Source organism: Arachis hypogaea, chromosome 4 (genome assembly GCF_003086295.3).
Source record: "Arachis hypogaea cultivar Tifrunner chromosome 4, arahy.Tifrunner.gnm2.J5K5, whole genome shotgun sequence".
In the NCBI taxonomy this organism is placed as follows: Eukaryota; Viridiplantae; Streptophyta; class Magnoliopsida; order Fabales; family Fabaceae; genus Arachis; species Arachis hypogaea.
The window spans coordinates 44,915,590-44,937,233 of record NC_092039.1 but is presented as its reverse complement, the minus strand read 5'-3'; the positions used below and the strand labels follow the sequence as shown (position 1 = coordinate 44,937,233).

General features: G+C 37.5%; 1 non-coding gene across 1 annotated transcript; it reads left to right on the top strand.

The window, feature by feature from the left end:
* Nucleotides 1-365: 365 nt before the first annotated feature.
* On the top strand, nt 366-469 carry LOC112798624 (small nucleolar RNA R71). The gene has a single exon (XR_003200228.1). It is a non-coding gene; the product is annotated as a small nucleolar RNA R71 (small nucleolar RNA).
* Nucleotides 470-21,644: the final 21,175 nt, after the last annotated feature.

The window sequence follows — 21,644 nt, the reverse complement described above, 5'->3', positions numbered from 1 at the left end:
GGGTTTTCAGGATCATAAGTTTCTTCTGCAGAAGATGCCTCTTTAGTACTGTTGGATGCATTTTGCCATCCATTCAGACTTTGAGAAATCATGTTGACTTGCTGAGTCAACACTTTGTTCTGAGCCAATATGGCATTCAGAGCATCAATTTCAAGAACTCCCTTCCTCTGAGGCGTCCCATTATTCACGGAATTCCTCTCAGAAGTGTACATGAATTGGTTATTTGCAACCATGTCAATAAGTTCTTGAGCTTCTGCAGGCGTTTTCTTTAAATGAATGGATCCACCTGCAGAGTGGTCCAATGACATCTTGGAAAACTCAGATAGACCATAATAGAATATATCTAATATGGTCCACTCTGAAACATGTCAGAAGGACACTTTTTGGTCATCTGCTTGTATCTTTCCCAAGCTCCATAGAGGGATTCACCATCTTTTTGTTTGAAGGTATGAACATCCACTCTAAGCTTGCTCAGCTTTTGAGGAGGAAAGAATTTATCCAAGAAGGCCGTGACCAGCTTATCCCAAGAGTCCAGGCTATCTTTAGGTTGTGAGTCCAACCATTTTCTAGCTCTGTCTCTTACAGCAAAAGGGAAAAGCATGAGCCTGTAGACTTTAGGATCTACTCCATTCGTCTTAACAATCTCACAAATCTGCAAGAACTCAGTTAAAACTGGTAAGGATCTTCAGATGGAAGTCCATAAAACTTGCAGTTCTGTTGCATTAGAGCAACTAATTGAGGTTTCAGCTCAAAATTGTTTGCTCCAATGGCAGAAATTGAGATGCTTCTTCCATTAAACTTGGACGTGGGTTTAGTAAAGTCACCAAGCATCCTCCTTGCATTATTGTTGTTGGGTTCGGCTGCCATCTCCTTCTCTTGTTCGAAAATTTCAGAAAGGTTGCCTCTGGATTATTGTAATTTAGCTTCTCTTAGTTTCCTCTTCAGAGTCCTTTCAGGTTCAGGATCAGCTTCAACAAGAGTGCTTTTTTTTCTTGTTCCTGCTCATATGAAAGAGAAGAGAAAAAGAAAAGGAAGAGGAATCCTCTATGTCACAGTAAAGAGGTTCCGAATTGTTAGTAGAAGAAGAAAGGGGATAAAGAAAAGAGAATGAATAGTCTGAATAAAGAGTAAGGATAAGGGAAGTGATAAGAGATGAAGAGAGGTGTTAGTAAATAAATAAATAAATAGAATAGGATGAGAGAGAGATTTTCGAAAATAATTTTGAAAAGGAGTTAATAATTTTCGAAAATTAAGATAAGAAATTAAATTTAAAATTAAAAATAATTAATTAATTTAAAAGAATTTTGAAAAAGGAGGAGATATTTTCGAAAATTGGAGAGAGAAAAGTAGTTAGGTGGTTTTGAAAAAGATAAGAATCAATCAAAAAGTTAGTTAGTTAATTGAAAAAGATTTGAAAATCAATTTTGAAAAGATGAGAAGATGAGAAGATATTTTTGAAATTAAATTTTTGGATAAGATAAAATTTTTGAAAAAGATATGATAAAAAGATATGATAAGAAGATAAGATAGAAAAGATATGGTTGAAAAAGATTTAATTTTTAAAATTAAAATTATTACTTGACTAACAAGAAATTAAAAGATACGATTCTAGAATTTAAAGATTGAACCTTTTTTTAACAAGAAAGTAACAACTTCAAATTTTTGAACCAATCACATTAATTGTTAGCATAATATTTTCGAAAATATGATATAAAGATAAGAAAAAGATTTTGAAAATATTTTGAAAAAGATTTTTGAAATTTTTGAAAAAGAGGAAAAAATGGAAAAGATATGATTTTTGAAAAAGATTTTGAAAAGATAAGATTTTTAAAATTTGAAAATTTGACTTGACTTATAAGAAACAACTAATTTTAAAAATTTTTGACTATGTCAACTCAAATTTTCGAAATTTAGGAGAGAAATAAGGAAAAGATATTTTTTTTAATTTTTGAAATTTTAATTATGAGAGAGAAAAACATAAAAATGACTCACAACATGAAAATTATGAATCAAAACTCATGATGCATGCAAGAACACTATGAATGTCAAGATGAACACCAAGAACACTTTGAAGATCATGATGAACATCAAGGACATATTTTTGAAAAAAATTTTGATGCACAGAAAACATGCAAGACACCAAACTTAGAAATCTTTAATGCACGGATACTAACAAACGAAAAATGCATATGATAAACAACAAAAAATATAAAACAAGAAAACATCAATATCAAACAAGAAGGCTTACCAAGAACAACTTGAAGATCATGAAGAACACCATGAATGCATGAGTTTTTCGAAAAAAAATGCAAGAGATTTTTAAAACATGCAATTGACACCAAACTTAAAAATTGACTCAAGACTCAAACAAGAAATACAAAATATTTTTTATTTTTATGATTTTCTAATTTTTTTGTATTTTCTTTTATTTTTTTCGAAAAACATAGGGAAAAGGAGAATAAGAAATTCAAAATCTTTAAGGAGAATTCCAGGAATCTTTCAATGTTAGCCCAAAGCTCCAATCAAAGGGTTTGACATGGCTTAATAGCCAGTCAGCTTTAGGATGGAATTACATGCATTGTAGTGATTAGTTGAAGACGAATTCCAAAGGAGTTTGAATATGGCTTTGCAGCCAGCTAGGATTCAACATGTTAGCATGAAACTCTAGAATTCATTCTTGAAAGTTTTGAAGCCATAGAATAATTTAGAAAAAAATTTCGAAAATAATAATTTTTTTTTTGGAAAAAATGGAAACAAAGAAAAATTTTGAAAAATTTTTGAAAACTTTTTGAAAAGAAAATTACCTAATCTGAGAAACAAGATGAACCGTCAGTTGTCCATACTCGAACAATCCCCGGCAACGACGCCAAAAACTTGATAGGCGAAATTGTGATCATCAACATTGGCTCCAAAGGCTTGGTGCTCTCAAACATGAATCACACTTTGTCACAATTCCGTACAACTAACCAGCAAGTGTACTGGGTCATCCAAGTAATACCTTACGTGAGTAAGGGTCGATCCTACAGAGATTGTTGGTATGAAGCAAGCTATGGTCATCTTGTAAATCCCAGTCAGACGGATTTAAATGGATTAAGAGATTATTGGTTTAAATAATGATAATAAAATAAATAGAAAATAAAGATAAAGTTACTCATGTAATTCAGTGGTGGGAATTTCAGATAGGTGTATGGAGGTGCTGTGTTCCTTCTAAATCTTTGCTTTTCTACTTCTTCCTTCCAGTTTTTTATCACTTCTTTCTATGGCAAGCTGTATATAGGGCATCACCGTTGTCAATGGCTACATCCCATCCTCTCAGTGAAAATGGTCCAAATGCTCTGTCACGGCACGGCTAATCATCTGTCGGTTCTCGATCATGTTGGAATAGAATCCCTTGATTCTTTTGCGTTTGTCATCACGCCCAGCAATCACGAGTTTGAAGCTCGTCGCAGTCATTCAATCCCAGAATCCTACTCGGAATACCACAGACAAGGTTTAGACTTCTGGATTCTCATGAATGCCGCCATCAATTCTAGCTTATACCACGAAGATTCTGATTAAGGAATCCAAGAGATATGCACCCGGTCTAAGGTAGAACGGAAGTGGTTGTCAGTCACGCGCATTCATAAGTGAGAATGATGATGAGTGTCATGGATCATCACATTCATCATGTTGAAGTGCAACGAATATCTTAGAACAGGAATAAATGGAATTGAATAGGAAATAGTAGTAATTGCATTAAAACTTGAGGTACAGCATAGCTCCACACCCTTAATCTATAGTGTGTAGAAACTCCACCGTTGAAAATACATAAGTGATGAAGGTTCAGGCATGGCCGAGAGGCCAGCCCCCAAGGTCTAAGAACTAAACGTTCAAAGATGTAACGTGGTCCAAAGGACGACTAATACACTAGTAAAAAGTCTTATTTATACTAAACTAGCTACTAGGGTTTACAGGAGTAAGTAATTGATGCATAAATCTACTTCCGGGGCCCACTTGCTGTGTGCTTGGGCTGAGCTTAATCTATCCACGAGCTGAGGCTTCTCTTGGAGTTGAACGCCAAGTTGTAACGTGTTTTGGGCGTTCAACTCTGGTTCGTGACGTGTTTCTGGCGTTTGACTCCAGAATGTAGCATGGAACTGGCGTTGAGCGCCAGTTTACGTTGTCTAATCACGAATAAAGTATGGACTATTATATATTTCTGGAAAGCTCTGGATGTCTACTTTCCAATTCCGTTGAGAGCGAGCCATTTGGAGTTCTGTAGCTCCTGAAAATCCATTTCGAGTGCAGGGAGGTCAGATTCCAATAACATCTGCAGTCCTTTGTCAACCTTCTTTCAGAGTATTGCTCAGGTCCCTCAATTTCAGCCAGAAAATACTTGAAATCACAGAAAAACACACAAACTCATAGTAAAGTCCAGAAATGTGAATTTAGCATAAAAACTAATGAAAACATCCCTAAAAGTAACTAAATCATACTAAAAACTACCTAAAAACAATGCCAAAAAGCGTATAAATTATCCGCTCATCACCGTTCCTTATAGATCAACATCCTTTGATTCAAATTCAAATATGCATTTTTCATGTCATGCATTCAAAATCACAAATAATACCACCACATTTAAGTAAATAAGACTACTCTTAAATATAAACTCAATTTCTCATGTACTACATATTTTCTTCTTTTCTTTTTAGATTCAAGTTCAATGAGTGGTACGTGAAACACAATTTTTTTAAACTATTTCTAAGAACTGAAAGTACTAAAGATCATGCAAGAAATCAAAGCAACAGAAGATAGAAGACAACAAAATAAGAACGGAAGAGAAATAGAATTAAAGGAACTCAACCACCTCAGTTATGCTGGTGGCCATCTCATTCCTCCATGAAGAACATTCATCTTCCTTTGGTGCTAAACAGAAAAGCCATAAGCGAAGCGTCAACACCAAACTTAAAGGTTTGCTTGTCCTCAAGTAAAGAAGAACTGAAAGCAGAGAGGGACATAAAAATAATTAGTTTGATAAAATAAGTAAAAAAAGAGAATTAGGATTTGGGAGGGAGAGAGAATGAAAACAGGGCGGCGCGCTGGGTAAGTGATGCGGCGCAATCGACGCGTACGCGTACGGCACGCGTACGCGTGGTTAACCACATGGTGAGGGTGACGCGTACGCGTCAGGGACGTGGACACGTTGGTTGAATTGCGCAGCTAGCACAGTACCTTCGCGAGACCTGCACAACTTTTGGCCATGCACCCATTTACGTCGATTTTTCAAGGCACACGTGCGCGTCAGACACGAGCACGCGTGGGTGGTCCGTGAACCAGAGGGACGTGTACGTGTCTGGTACACGTACGTGTGGGTGAGTTGGTGCGCGATGCATAGTTCCTGCACAACTCCAACGTAGATTACGACCTATTTTCTCTTCCCTTTTTTTTCGAAGTGTTTGGTTCCTGCTCTAAAATAGCTGCATGATCAAAACACACGTAAAACGAAAGAAAAATAGTAAAATTCAATAAAAATCAAATAAATAAGAAAACCACTACTACAAAAAATACTAAGGATACGAATTTATCGGGTTGCCTCCCGACAAGCGCTTCTTTAATGCCACTAGCTTGACACTTGATTGTTTAATTTTCTTCCTCTTCTTCCAGTTGGTTAAAAGAAATGACTCCAAGTGAAGAGAGGTGAAGATTAGTTCCCCCTGATATAAAATCCTCCTAACAAGCTTTCTTTTATCGTGATTAGCTTGATTTACCTTGCTTGTTGGGGTAGAGGTGGATTATTTTTTTATTACATTTTTTCTTCATAGATATTTTCTTCTGTTTCTTGGTCACAATTTCCTTGTCAATGCTTTCCTTGGTTGTCTGCACTTTTTTTATTTCAAAATTTTGGTATTGTGTGATGGTTAGAGTGTACCCTTCATCAAGAACTTCTTGAATTGGTGGTTTAATAAATTCATCCTCTATGCCACTCTCTGCTTCATTGGAATGTAGATTCCCATAATTGTTTTCACCCTTTACAACCTCCTTTGTTTTTGCATCTTCCTCTTCTTCCATATGTGAGGGTGGAAAGTTCTCTAATTCACTGGAGTATAAACTCCTTTGATTGATTTCCTTACTTTTTTCCATAGGATCTTGAATTGTATCTCCTGGGAAGGAATTTGCTTGTTCCTCTTCCTGGTTCTTGATAATTGACTGCGCATATTTCTCTACATTTTGACACTCGTTTTTATATCATGTATGAATTCTTTCATAAGAAGCTCAAGACTTGATGGTACTTGATATGAATAAGAAGATGGTGGCTCTTGATATGAATAAGAAGGAGATGATGATTCTTGATAAGAGTAAAAAGAGGAGGGTTCTTGGTATGAATAGGGAGATGGTGGCTCTTGATATGGGTAGAAAGATGATGGTTCTTGATATGGATAGAGAAGTGGTGGCTCTTGTCATGAATATGGAGATGGTGGTTCTTGATATGAATACGGAGATGGTGGTTCTTGATAGTTGGAACATGGAGCATTAAAGTTTCTTTGGTTTTGACTTTGCCAACCAAAATTTGGGTAGTTCCTCCATCCACAATAATAAGAATCACTCCCTGGGTGTGAGTAGTAACCCATGTGATCTCTCTCCATTATTTTTTCTTAGCAAAAAACACCAAACAGAATTAAACGCATCATGTGGTATACAGGCAAGCAAAGCAGAAAGAACATAAAGGAAATTTAAACTCAATAAATAAAACAACTAAAGGGACACCAAACTTAATTCCAGAAATTAAGAGAAAAGAAAAAAATTAAATAAAAGAAATCAAACTATATATTTTTTATTTTAAAGAAATAAGTTAAATGAAATTAAAGCAAAAATGCTTAATCTAAGAAATCAAACAACTGGTAGTTGTTAATCACAGTCAATCCCCGGCAACGGCGCCAAAAACATGGTGCAGAATTTAAAACCCACAAACTAACCGGCAAGTGCACCTGGTCGTACCAAGTAATACCTTAGGTGAGTGAGGGTCGATCCCACGAGGATTGATGGATTAAGAAAAAACGGTTAAGTGATTTACTTAGTTAGACAAGCAAAAAATAGTGTTTGAGTGTTCAAAAGCATTAAACAATAATTTAGAGGATCAGAAAGCAAGCAATAAATTGAGGTGAAACAATATGAAGAAGGCAGTTAAGGCATTAGAGTTATCTATTTTCCAGATTGACTTTTCTTACTAACTATTTTAATCATGTAAGATTTAATTCATGGCAAACTATATGTGACTAGACCCTAATTCCGTAGACCTTTCTAGTCTCATCTAACTTTCATCAATCGCCAATTCCTTGGTCAATTAATTCCGATTAGGGGGTGAAGTTTAATTCTAGTTATTATGCCACAAAAATCCTAATTATCCAAATATAAGAGGATTATATGTCACGTATCCCGTTAAATCCAGATAATTAGAATTTAGGAGGAATTGTTTTCAAGCTGTTGTTTAAGTAAAGAGCTTTTCCAAATTATACAAGAACTCAATTAGAAAGAGGGTCATACTTCCGTTCCACCCAAATTCATAAGATAAAGAACGAAAATAATTCTTGAAATATAAATAAAAACATGAATTAAAATAGAAAAATAATAGTATCAATCCATACAATAGACAGAGCTCCTAACATTAACAGTGGAGGTTTAGTTACTCATAACTCAGAGAGAAAATAAGGATTCAGTTAAACTCTAAAGTATGAAATGTGGAATGTAAATTGGAATTGAATCGAATCCCCTGAAGAGAAGTTTCTTTTCCCATTTATATCTAATCCTAATTAATTTAAAATCTAATTTCTAAAATTAAAATAATATCTTTTCCTAATTTAAAATTCAAATTTGAATTTAAATCAGAATTAATTAAACAATCTGTGCCATGTAACGTGGGGACGACTTGGCTTCACTGGATCCACGCCTAACTTGGCAAAGAGCTGCGCCTTACTTGAATGCCAAAATACGGCCCAAAAATTGTCCCCAGCGTTTTCTGCATTTTCTGCACGTGGCACATTGGTGCACGAAATTGCAATCATACTTTTGCAATCCGCACAACTAACCAGCAAGTGCACTGGGTCGTCCAAGTAATACCGTACGTGAGTAAGGGTCGATCCCATGGAGATTGTTGGCTTGAAGCAAGCTATGGTTATCTTGTAATTCTTAGTCAGGATATCAATTATAATTATCAGTTGACATGCAAATGAACAAGAGAGCATGAAATAAATACTTATTATGCAGTAATGGAGAATGTGTTGGAGTTTTGGAGATGTTTTGTCTTCTGAATCTCTGCTTTCCCCCCTGTCTTCTTCTTCACGCACGCAAGGTTCCTTCTATGGCAAGTTGTGTGTTGGTGGATCACCGTTGTCAATGGCTACCATCTGACCTCTCAGTGAAAATGGTCCAAATGCGCTATCACCGCACGGCTAATCATCTGTCGGTTCTCGATCATGTCGGAATAAGATCCATTGATCCTTTTGTGTCTGTCACTACGCCCAACACTCGCGAGTTTGAAGCTTGTCACAGTCATCCAATCCCTGAAACCTACTTGGAATACCACAGACAAGGTTTAGACTTTCCGGATTCTCAAGGGTGCTGCCAATGGATTCTAGCTTATACCACAAAGATTCTGATTAAGGAATCTAAGAGATAATCATCCAATCTAATATAGAACGGAGGTGGTTGTCAGGCACATGTTCATGGGTTGAGAATGGTGATGAGTGTCACGGATCATCACCTTCTTCAGATTAAAGTGCGAATGAATATCTTAGATAGAAACAAGCGTGTTTGAATAGAAAACAGAAATAATTGCATTAATTCATTGAGATGCTGCATAGCTCCTCACCCCCAACAATGGAATTTAGAGACTCATGCCATCAAAGAGTACAAAGTTCAGATCTAAAAATGTCATGAGGTACAAAATAAGTCTCTAAACTAGTAACCTAGGTTTATAGAAATTGAGTAAACTAAGATAGATAGTGTAGAAATCCACTTTTGGGGCCCACTTGGTGTGTGCTGGGGCTGAGACTTAAACTTCTCACGTTCCCAGAGTTAAATGTCAGGTTGTAACCTGTTTCTAGCGTTCAACTCCAACTTGCAACCTGTTTCTGGCATTCAACGCCAGAATGCAACATGGAACTGGCGTTAAACGCCAGTTTACATCGTTTATCTTCATGCAAAGTATAGACAATTATATGTTGCTGGAAATCCCTAGATGTCTACTTTCCAACCCAATTGAGAGCGCACCAATTAGAGTCCTATAGCTCCAAAAACTCCATTCCGAGTGCAGGGAGGTCAGAATCCAACAACATCAGCAGTCCTTTTTTAGCCTGAATCAGATTTTTGCTCAGCTCCCTCAATTTCAGCCAGAAAATACCTGAAATCACAGAAAACACACAAACTCATAGTAAAGTCCAGAAATATGAATTTTGCCTAAAAAATAATAAAAATATACTAAAAACTAACTAAAACATACTAAAATCTATATGAAATTACCCCCAAAAAGCGTATAAAATATGCGCTCATCATAACACCAAACTTAAACTGTTGCTTGTCCCCAAGCAACTAGATAAATAAAATAGGATAAAAGAAATCAATAATACATAGTATCTCAAAGTTTTATGTGAAGCTCAGATTCTAATTAGATGAGCGGGACTAGTAGCTTTTTGCTTCCGAACAGTTTTGGCATCTCACTTTATCCTTTGAAATTCAGAATGGTTGGCATCCTTAGGAACTCAGACTTCAGATAGTATTATTGATTCTCCTAGTTTAGTATGTTGATTCTTGAACGCAACTACTTTATGAGTCTTGGCCGTGGCCCTAAGCACTTTGTTTTCCAGTATTACCACCAAATACATAAATGCCACAGACACATAACTAGGTGAACCTTTTCAGATTGTGACTCAGCTTTGCTAACATCCCCAATTAGAGGTGTCCAGAGTTCTTAAGCACACTCTTTTACTTTGGATCACGACTTTAACCACTCAGTCTCAAGCTTTTCGCTTAGACCTGCATGCCACAAGCACATGGTTAGGGACAGCTTGATCTAGCTGCTTAGGCCTGGATTTACTTCCTTGGGCCCTCCTATCCATTGATGCTCAAAGCCTTGGATCCTTTTCACCCTTGCCTTTTGGTTTAAAGGGCTATTGGCTATTGGCTATTGGTTCAAGAATCAATTTCATGATTTTTTAGATCAACAATAATATTTCTCTTGTTCATCATTCTTTCAAGAGCCAACAATTTTAACATTTATAAAATTCAATATAAAAAATATGCATTGTTTAGGCATTCATTCAGAAGACAAAAAGTATTGCCACCACATCTAAATAATTAGAATTTTCCTTATTAAAAACTCGAATAAAATATTGCCTCTTTATTCTAAAAATCTACTATTTTATTTATGTTTGATGATAATGGGAAAATAAATTATAGCTTAATTAGAGATAAAATCAAAATAGATATACTAATTACTACTACTAATATATAACTTCTAAGGTAAATTCCTAATAAGAACAATTATCACAAAGTTAAGGCAAAGATTAGGACTCAACAACCTTTATTTTGGGAGGTAGATGCTCCTTTAATTTGTGGGGTGCTTGGCCTTTCAAGAGACAGCTTCTGACGCTTTAGTTTCCTCAGTTCACGCCCTTGCTCTTCTTGTTCCTTAAGCAGTTTGCAAAGCATGCTATTTTGATTTTATTGTTCTTCCTTTAGTTGCTCCATAGCTTCTTGCAATTTGGTGACAAATGCTTCAAGGCGCTCCCAGTATTCAAATTGAGGGATTTCTGGGAGGAACTCCTGTGCTTTCCTCTTGATGGGGTCGTCCTACACTTGTTGTCCTTTCATTGACTTTTTGGTGATTGGTCGCTCAACTGAGATATACTCAGTTACTCCCATATTCACCCCAGCATCTTTACATAGCATAGAGATTAAGCTTGGATAAGCCAATTTGGCATCTTTGGAGTTCTTATTTGCAATTGTGTAAAGTTCACAAGAAATCAGCTGATGAACTTCCACTTCTTTCCCCAACATAATGCAATGGATCATTACTGCTCTTTTGATGGTGACTTCAAAGCGGTTGCTAGTGGGCAGTATAGAACCCCCAATGAAGTCCAGCCAGCCTCTGGTGACTGGTTTGAGATCTTCTCTCTTGAGTTGATTTGGGACACCCTTGGTGCTGGTTATCTACTTGGTTCTAGGGAGGCATATGTCCTCTAGAATTTTTTCCAAGCCCTTATTTGTTCTCATTATTCTCCTATTAGAGGAGTCTGAGTCATCTTTCAGCTGATGTAGCTTCAAGATCTCCCTGATTTTGTCAGGCTGAAGGTGAACAATCTTCCCTCTGACCAAGGTCCAATAATCATAGAAGGCGGTTCCAGCTATTCTCTGCCTGTCTGTTTGACACAAATTAGAGTAGAATTCCTGAACCATGTTTCTTCCCACCTTTGTTTCAGGATTAGCTAGGATTTCCCAGCTCCTGTTTCTAATTTGCTCTTGGATCTCCGGATATTCATCTTCTTTCAAATCGAATTTAACATCCGGGATCACTGAACTTAGACCCATTATTTTGTAGTAATGGTCTGAATATTCTTTGGTTAATAACTTCCTTTGATTCCAAAGTGGTTTTGGAATATTCTCTTTCTTGCCTCTTGGAGTGGTTTGTTTTCCCTTAGGAGCCATGATCTTAGTGGGTATTGGTTTAGTGATCACGGATAAACACACCAAACTTAGAGGTTTTCTTGTCCTAAAGCAAAAGAAAGGAAAGGAGAGGGATAGAAGGAGAGCCAATTTCGAATGGTGGAGGAGAGGAGGGAGGCCGAATGTGGATTTAAAGGGAAGGGGTGGGTTTTCGAAAATTTTGAAAAAGATAAGATAGAATATATGATTTTTAAAAGAGAAGTATGATAGGAAAAAGATATAATTTAAAATTTGAAAAGTTATGAAAGATATTTGAAAAAGATAAATCTGAATTTTGAAAAGAGGATATGATGAATTAAAAAATTTGAGACGAATTTGAAAAGATGGTTGAGTTTTGAAAAAGATTTGAAAAGAAGTTGGAGAGGATTTGAAAAGGATTGTGTTTATGAATTAAGATACATTTGATATCTTTGAAAAAGGATTTGAAAAATTAGAATTAAAAATTTTTGGAATTGAAGTTGAAAGATGAGAGTTTGTAACATGTTTATGTAAGAAATTATGAATTAAAACATGAGAAATTGAAAAAAATTTGAAGTAAAAACGAATTTACCTCCTCTCCACAATCCTTGCGTTAAACGTCCAAAAGCTGCATGTTTTGGGTGTTTAACGCCCAATTGTAGCTTCTCCTGGGTGTTTAATGCCCAGCTGTTGCTTCCAGCTGGCGTTAAACGCCAGAAACTCCTTTGTCACCGGGCGTTTTTCTGAACGCCCAGGACGCTGTAAATCTGGCGTTAAACACTCAGAAGATGCTTCTTTCTGGTGTTTAACGCCCAGATGGCTATCTTTACTGGAGTTGAACACCCAATAGATGCTTCTTTTGGGCGTTTAACGCCCAAAACAGCTCTTACTGGCTTTTTCGCACCAGTGACCTTCTTTTTGCTATTTTATCCTCTGAATCCTTCTGTGACTCTGTGAACTCATGCAAGCGTGTCTTTAACTGGACTATTACTGAGCTTTAATCAAGTCTCAGTCTTGAGCATTCTTGCTCAAAATTGCTTTCAAGATAATGTTTGACTCACTGTCCATTAACAATGAACTTTTTGTTAGAATCATTATCCTGAAGCTCTACGTATCCATATGGTGACACACTTGTAATCACATATGGTCCTCTCCACCGGGATTTCAATTTTTCGGGGAATAATCTGGGCCTAGAATTAAATAGCAGAACTTTCTGCTCTAGCTCAAAGACTCTAGATGACAACTTCTTATCATGCCATCTTTTTGCTTTCTTTGTGTAAATTTTTGCATTTTTGAAAGCATTGAGTCTGAATTCCTCTATCTCATTTAACTGGAGCAATCGTTTTTCTCCAGCTAACTTGGCATCAAGGTTTAGGAATCTGGTTGCCTAATAGGCCTTATGCTCCAGTTCCACTGGCAAGTGACAGGCTTTTCCATACATAAGCTGGTATGGAGAAGTTCCTATAGGAGTCTTGAATGCTGTTCTGTATGCCCACAGAGCATCATCCAAGCTTCTTGCCCAATCCCTTCTACGGTTAATCACAGTCCGTTCCAGGATTCTTTTAAGTTCTCTATTAGAGACTTCAGCTTCCCCATTTGTCTGTGGATGATATGGAGTAGCTACCCTGTGGCTAACTCCATATCGAACCAAAGTAGAGTAAAGCTGTTTATTGCAGAAATGAGTGCCCCATCACTGATTAGTACTCTAGGGATACCAAATCTGCTGAAAATGTGTTTTTGGAGGAATTTCAGCACTGTCTTAGTGTCATTAGTGGGTGTTGCAATAGCTTCCACCCATTTGGATACATAATCCACTGCCACCAGAATATAAGTGTTTGAGTATGATAGTGGGAAAGGCCCCATGAAGTCAATACCCCATACATAAAACAACTCAATCTCAAAGATCCCTTGTTGAGGCATGGCATAACTGTGAGGCAGATTGCCAGATCTTTGGCAACTGTCACAATTAAGTGCAAACACTCGGGAGTCTTTATAGAGAGTAGGCCAGTAGAAGCCACATTGGAGGACTCTTATAGTTGTTCGCTCACTTCCAAAATATACTCCATACTGTGATCCATGGCAGTGCCAGAGGATCTTTTGTGCTTCTTCTTTAGGCACACATCTACGGATTACTCCGTCTGCACATCTCTTGAAGAGATATGGTTCGTCCCAAAGATAGTATTTTGCATCCGTGATCAATTTCTTTGATTACTGCCTATTGTACTCTTTGGGTATGAACTCACTGCCTTGTAGTTTGCAATGTCTGCAAACCATGGCACTTCTTGGACGGCAAAGAGTTGCTCATCTGGAAAGTTTTCAGAGATCTCAGTAAGAGGGAGGGACGCCCCTTCTACTGGTTCTATTCGGGACAGGTGATCTACTACTTGGTTCTCTGTCCCTTTTCTGTCTCTCATTTCTATATCAAACTCTTGTAGAAGCAACACCCATCTTATGATTCTGGGTTTTGAATCCTGCTTTGTGAGTAGATATTTAAGAGCAGCATGGTCAGTGTTCACAATCACTTTTGATCCTAATAAATAAGATCTGAACTTGTCAATGGAATAATCCACTGCAAGTAACTCCTTTTCCATGGTTGTGTAGTTCTTCTGTGCATCATTTAAAACACGACTGGCATAATAAATAACGTGCAGAAGCATGTCATGCCTTTGTCCCAACACTGCACCAATGGCATGGTCGCTGGTATCATACATTAGTTCAAATGGTAATGTCCAGTCTAGTGCAGAGATGACTGGTGCTGTGACCAGTTTAGCTTTCAGAGTCTCAAACGCATACAGACATTCCTTATCAAAGATAAATGGCGTGACAGCAGCTAGCATATTACTCAGAGGTTTGGCGATTTTTGAAAAATCTTTTATAAACCTCCTATAGAATCATGCATGCCCCAAAAAGCTTCTGATTGCCTTAACATTGGCAGGTGGTGGTAATTTTTCAATTACCTCTACCTTAGCTTGATCCATCTCTATTCCCTTGTTCGAAATTTTGTGCCCAAGGACAATTCTTTCAGTCACCATAAAGTGACATTTCTCTCGGTTTAAAACCAGGTTGGTCTCTTGGCACCTCTTTAGAACAAGTGCTAGATGGTCAAGACAGGAGCTGAATGAGTCTCCAAATACTGAAAAGTCATCCATGAAGACTTCCAAAAATTTTTCCACCATATCTAAGAAAATAGAGAGCATGCACCTTTGAAAGGTTGCAGGTGCATCGCACAGACCAAATGGTATCCTTCTGTATGCAAATACTACGGATGGACATGTGAATGCTGTTTTCTCTTGATCTTGGGGATCTACTGCAATTTGATTATAACCTGAATATCCATCCAGGAAGCAGTAGTATTCATGACCTGCCAGTCTTTCTAGCATCTGGTCTATGAATGGTAAAGGAAAATGATCCTTTCTGGTAGCTGTATTGAGCCTTCTATAATCAATACACATACGTTCACCCTGTAACTGTCCTTGTAGGAACCAATTCATTTTTTTCATTATGAACCACTGTCATGCCACCCTTCTTAGGGACAACTTGGACAGGGCTTACCCTGGGGCTATCAGAAATAGGATAAATAATCCTAACCTCTAGTAATTTAGTGACCTCCTTCTGCACCACCTACTTCATGGCTGGATTCAGCCGCCTCTGTGGTTGAACCACTAGCTTAGCGTCACCCTCCAATAGGATCTTGTGCATGCATCTGGCTGTGCTAATGCCCTTAAGATCACTGATCGACCACCCAAGAGCTGTCTTGTGTGTCCTTAGTACTTGAATTAGTGCTTCCTCTTCATGTGGCTTTAAGGTAGAGCTTATGATTACAGGAAAGGTATCACCTTCTCCCAGAAATGCATATTTCAGGGATGGTGGTAATGGTTTGAGCTCAGGTTTCGGACGTTTTTCCTCTTCCTGAGAGATTTTCAGAGGTTCTATTATTCTCTCTGGTTCCTCCAGATCAGGCTGAGCATCTTTAAAGATATCCTCTAGCTCTGATTTGAGACTTTCAGTCATATTGACCTCTTTTACCAGATAGTCAATAATATCAATGCTCATGCAGTCATTTCGGGTGTCTGGATGCTGCATAGCTTTGACAACATTCAACTTAAACTCGTCCTCATTGACTCTCAAGGTTACTTCCCCTTTTTGGACGTCAATGAGGGTTCGTCCAGTCGCTAGGAAAGGTCTTCCTAGAATGAGAGTTGCACCACAAAGTCAGTGGGAAATGCAAATGGCCCATCATTGACAATCATGTCTTCAATCACGCCTGATGGGTATTTAATGGAGCCATCAGCAAGTTGGAGACATATCCGGGTTGGTTTGACTTCTTCAGTCAAACCAAGCTTTTTGATAGTAGATGCAGGTATTAGGTTGATACTTACCCCAAGATCACATAGAGCTTGCTTGGTACAAGTACCCTCTAATGTGCATGGTATCATAAAGCTTCCAGGATCTTTAAGCTTTTCTGGTAAGCTTTTTAAAATGACTGCACTGCATTCTTCAGTGAGGTAAACTTTTTTAGTTTCTTTCCAATCCTTCTTATGTCTTAAGATCTCTTTCATGAACTTAGCGTAAGAGGGTACTTGCTCAAGTGCATCTGCAAATGGAATCTTTATTTGAAGAGTCCTAAGATAGTCTGCAAAGCGGGCAAATTGCTTATCCTGTTTCGCTTGGCGGAGTTTCTGAGGATAAGGCATTTTGGCTTTGTATTCCTCAACCTTAGTTGCTGCAGGTTTATTGCCTACAGACGTGGGTTGAAAAGCCTTTTTAGAGGGGTTGCTATCAGCACTTGTATGTGTCTGATCCCCCACTGGTGTTTGAATGCCAGGGGTGGAAGCTAGAGTGGCATTAGACACCAACTCCTTACCTGTTTCTGGCGTCTGAACACCAGAACTGAGCTTCCTTTGTGCGTTCAACGCCAAATTCTTGCCTGTTTCTGGCGTTTGAACGCCAGAACTGAGCATGGGTTGGGTGTTTAACGCCAGCCCTTCACCCTTTTCTGGCGTTTGAACGCCAGAATTATTCCTCTCTGGGCTCTTACTGTCCTCAGAGGGATTTTGGGTAGCAGTTTGTTCATTTCTTGGCTTCCTGCTGCCTTGAGGTAAGGTATTTAATGTCTTCCCACTTCTTAATTGAACTGCTTGGCACCCTTTTGTTATCTGTTTTGATAACTGTTGTTCTGTTTGCTTTAACTACACTTCCATATTCATATTAGCCATTCTTGTGTCTTGTAGTATCTCCTTGAATTCGGCTAGCTATTTTGTTAGACAATCTAATTGCTGATTGAATTCGGTAACTTGTTCTGCAGGACTGAGTTCAGCACTTACTATTTTAGCCTCTTCTTTCATGGAAGGTTCACTACTTAGGTACAGATGCTGATTTCTGGCAACTGTATCAATGATCTCTTGAGCTTTTTCAATTGTCTTTCTCATGTGGATAGATCCACTAGCTGAGTGGTTTAGAGAAATCTGAGCTTTCTCTGTAAGCCCATAATAGAAGATGTCTAACTGCACCCACTCTGAAAACATTTCAGAGGGGCATTTTCTTAGCATCTCTCTGTATCTCTCCCAAGCATCATAAAGATATTCATTATCTCCTTGTTTGAAGCCTTGGATGCTCAGCCTTAGCTGTGTCATCCATTTTGGAGGGAAATATTGATTCAGGAATTTTTTTGACAGCTGTTTCCATGTCCTTATGCTAGCCTTAGGCTGGTTATTTAACCACCTCTTAGCTTGGTTTTTTACAGCAAATGGAAATAGTAATAATCTGTAGACCTCCTGATCTACTTCCTTATCATGTACTATGTCAGCAATTTGTAAAAACTGTGCCAGAAACTCTGTAGGTTCTTCCTGTGGAAGACCAGAATACTGGCAACTTTGCTGCACCATGATAATGAGCTGAGGATTTAACTCAAAGCTACTAACTTCGATAGAGGGTATACATATACTACTCCCATATGAAGCAGTAGTGGGGATAGCATATGACCCCAGAGTCCTTCTGGACTGTTCAATTCCACTTAGGTCCATGATGGAGAAAGGGAGATGATGTGGATTTATTTTATTATATAAGAAAAATAATTTTTAAAATATTAAAATGAAATAAAATAAAAACTAAAATAAAAAAATTAAAAATAAAAATAAAAATAAAAATAAAATTTGAAAAATATTTTATGAAGATTTTCAAAAAAGTGAGGAGAGAGAAAGTGGTTAGGATATTTTTGAAAAAGATATGATTTTTTAAAAAAATTTAAAAGGATAAGATTTGAAAAATTTTGAAATTGAAATCTGAATTTTTATGAGAAGTTTCGAAAAAATTGTTTAAAAATAGTTAGAAAAAAGATACTTTTTTATTTTTGAATTTTATTATGAAAGAGAAAAACACACAAAAGACACAAGACTTAAAATTTTTAAATCCAATGCTCCTTGTTTTCAAAAATTTTGGAGGAAAAACACCAAGGCACACCAAACTTAAAAATTTTAAGATCAAAACACAAAGAAGACTCAAGAACACCTTGAAGACTCACAAGAACACCACGAACAAAAGAAAGAACACCAAACTTAAAATTTTTAGAAAACCCAAATAAAATTTTCGAAAATTAAAGAAAAATTAACAAGAGAACACCAAACTTAAGGTTTGGCACAAGATTTAATCAAAGAAAAATTATTTTTGAGAAAACAGTTTTAAAAGGAAGAAACCCAATGGCCAAGAACATAAGCCAACGCTCTAGCCAACTGAGCTATAAATTTAACGTTTTTTAACAAGGTATTTAATAAATAATTTTTTTTGAAAACTAAAAATTTGAAAATGCACAAGAAAAACAAGAAAAGACACAAAACAAGGCAAACCAAAGATCAAACAAGAAAAATTGACAAGAACAATTTGAATATCAAGGAAGAACAAAGAACATGCAATTCGAAAATTGAAAGACAAAGAAAAGCATGAAATTGACACCAAACTTAAAACATGACACTAAACTCACAGAAAAACTAAAAATAAAAAAAATAATATTTTTGAAAAAAATTTTTTGAAAAGAAAATAAAAGACTCTGACCCAAAAGACAAAATTTTCCTAATCTAAGCAACAAGATTCACCGTCAGTTGTTCAAACTCAAACAATCCCCAGCAACAACGCCAAAAACTTGGTGCACGAAATTGCAATCACACTTTTGCAATCCGCACAACTAACCAGCAAGTGCACTGGGTCGTCCAAGTAATACCTTACGTGAGTAAGGGTCGATCCCATGGAGATTGTTGGCTTGAAGTAAGCTATGGTTATCTTGTAATTCTTAGTCAAGATATCAATTATAATTATCAGTTGACTTGCAAATGAACAAGAGAGCATAAAATAAATACCTATTATGCAGTAATGGAGAATGTGTTGGAGTTTTGGAGATGCTTTGTTTTCTGAATCTCTGCTTTCCCCATGTCTTCTTCTTCACGCACACAAGGTTCCTTCTATGGCAAGCTGTGTGTTGGTGAATCACCGTTGTCAATGGCTACCATCCGTCCTCTTAGTAAAAATAGTCCAAATGTGCTATCACCGCACGGCTAATCATCTGTCGGTTCTCGATCATGTTGGAATAGGATCCATTGATCCTTTTGCGTTTGTCACTACGCCCAACACTCGCAAGTTTGAAGCTCGTCACAGTCATCCAATCCCTGAATCCTACTTGGAATACCACATACAAGGATTCTAGCTTATACCACGAAGATTCTGATTAAGGAATCTAAGAGATACTCATCCAATCTAATGTAAGATAGAGGTGGTTGTCAGGCACACGTTCATGGGTTGAGAATGGTGATGAGTGTCACAGATCATCACCCAGATTAAAGTGCGAATGAAAATCTTAGATACAAACAAGCGTGTTTGAATAGAAAACAGAAATAATTGCATTAATTCATCGAGACGCAGCAGAGCTCCTCACCCCCAACAATAGAGTTTAGAGACTCATGCCGTCAAAGAGTACAAAGTTCAGATCTAAGAATGTCATGAGGTACAAAATAAGTCTCTAAAAGTTGTTTAAATACTAAACTAGTAACCTAGGTTTATAGAAATTGAGTAAACTAAGATAGATAGTGCAGAAATCCACTTCTGGGGCCCACTTGGTGTGTGCTGGGGCTGAGACTTAAGCTTCTCACGTGCCTGGGCTATTTCTGGAGTTAAACGTCAGGTTGTAACCTGTTTCTGGCGTTTAACTCCAACTTGCAACCTGTTTCTGGCGTTCAATGCCAGAATGCAACATGGAACTGGCGTTAAACACCAGTTTACGTCGTTTATCTTCGCGCAAAGTATGGACTATTATATATTGCTAGAAAGAACTGGATGTCTACTTTCCAACCTATTTGAGAGCGTGCCAATTGAACTCTTGTAGCTCCAAAAAATCCATTCCAAGTGCAGGGAGGTCAGAATCCAACAACATCTGCAGTCCTTTTTCAGCCTAAATCACATTTTTGCTCAGCTCCCTCAATTTCAGCCAGAAAATACCTGAAATCACATAAAAACACACAAACTTATAGTAATGTCCAAAAATATGAATTTCGCCTAAAAACTAATAAAAATATACTAAAAACTAACTAAAACATACTATAATCTATATGAAATTACCCTCAAAAAGCGTATAAAATATCCGCTCATCACACATGTCACGGGTACGCATCAGTCACGCGTACGCGTTGATGTTATTCTTCGCGTGTCACGCGTACGTGTCAGATACACGCATGCGTCGCTGCACGATTCTCCAAATCACGCGCACACATCAGGTATGCGCACGCGTCGCTACTCGCTGATCATCTCCTTTAATTCTTGTGCTCCTTCCTTTTGTGCAAGCTTCTTCTCCATCAAATCCAGCCAAATGCTACATAATATAAACAAAATTGGACGAGACTCAAAGTAGCATCCATACTAGCTAAAAGATAATTAATTCTTGATTAAACTCAATAATTTAAATACAAATTCATTTGGAAAAGATAAAAAATATGCTCAGGCATCAGCTACCGTATGGCTAATCATCTGTCGGTTCTCACTTGTGTCGAAATAGGATCTTTCTATCCTTTCGCACACTATCACTGCGCCCAACAGTCGTGAGTTTGAAGCTCATTGCAGTCATCCCATCCCAGATCCTACTCGGAATACCACAGACAAGGTTTAGACTTTCCGGATCTCGGGAATGCTGCCAATTGGTTCTAGCCTATACCACGAAGGTTCTAATCTCACAGATTTGAATGCTCTGTTGTCAGGAGAGGCGAGTCAAATCTGTGGATCAGAGACCCAAGAGACTATACTCCAGTTGTCATTCAATGACTACGTTGAACATTATGTAGACCGCTTGTGGTTGTCAGGCACGCGAATCTTGGCTAAGCGAGTAACGAAGATAGTGGGTGATTGTCACGGGTCACCCCTTCATTTTGACTTAACTAAATTAAGTACGAGAGTATATCTTGGAGAAGAAGTAAGCGTGAATTGAAAGAGAAACAATAGTACTTGCATTAATTCATGAAGAATAGCAGAGCTCCAGACCTTAATCTATGAGGTGTAGAAACTCCACCGTTGAAAAATACATAAGGGAAAAAGGTCTAGGCATGGCCGAATGGCCAGCCTCCCCAAATATGAAAAATGGCATCAAAGTCTAAAAAAGGGATTCAAATACAATAGGAAAAAGTGCTATTTATACTAAACTAGTTACTAGGGATTACAGAAAATAAGTAACTAAGTGCAGATAGTACAGAAATCCACTTCCGGGGCCCACTTGGTGTGTGCTTGGGCTGAGCATTGAGCTTTACACTTGCATAGGCCTTTTCTAGAGTTAAATTCCAGCTTGGATGCCAGTTTGGGCATTTAACTCCGGTTCTGGTGCCAGTTCCGGCGTTTTACGCTAGAAAAGGGTCTCTGGTAAGCGTTTTAACGCCAGTTTAGGCCATCAAATCTCGTGTAAATTATGAACTTATACAGTACTGGAAAGCCCAAGATGTTAGCTTTCCAGCACAATTGAGAGC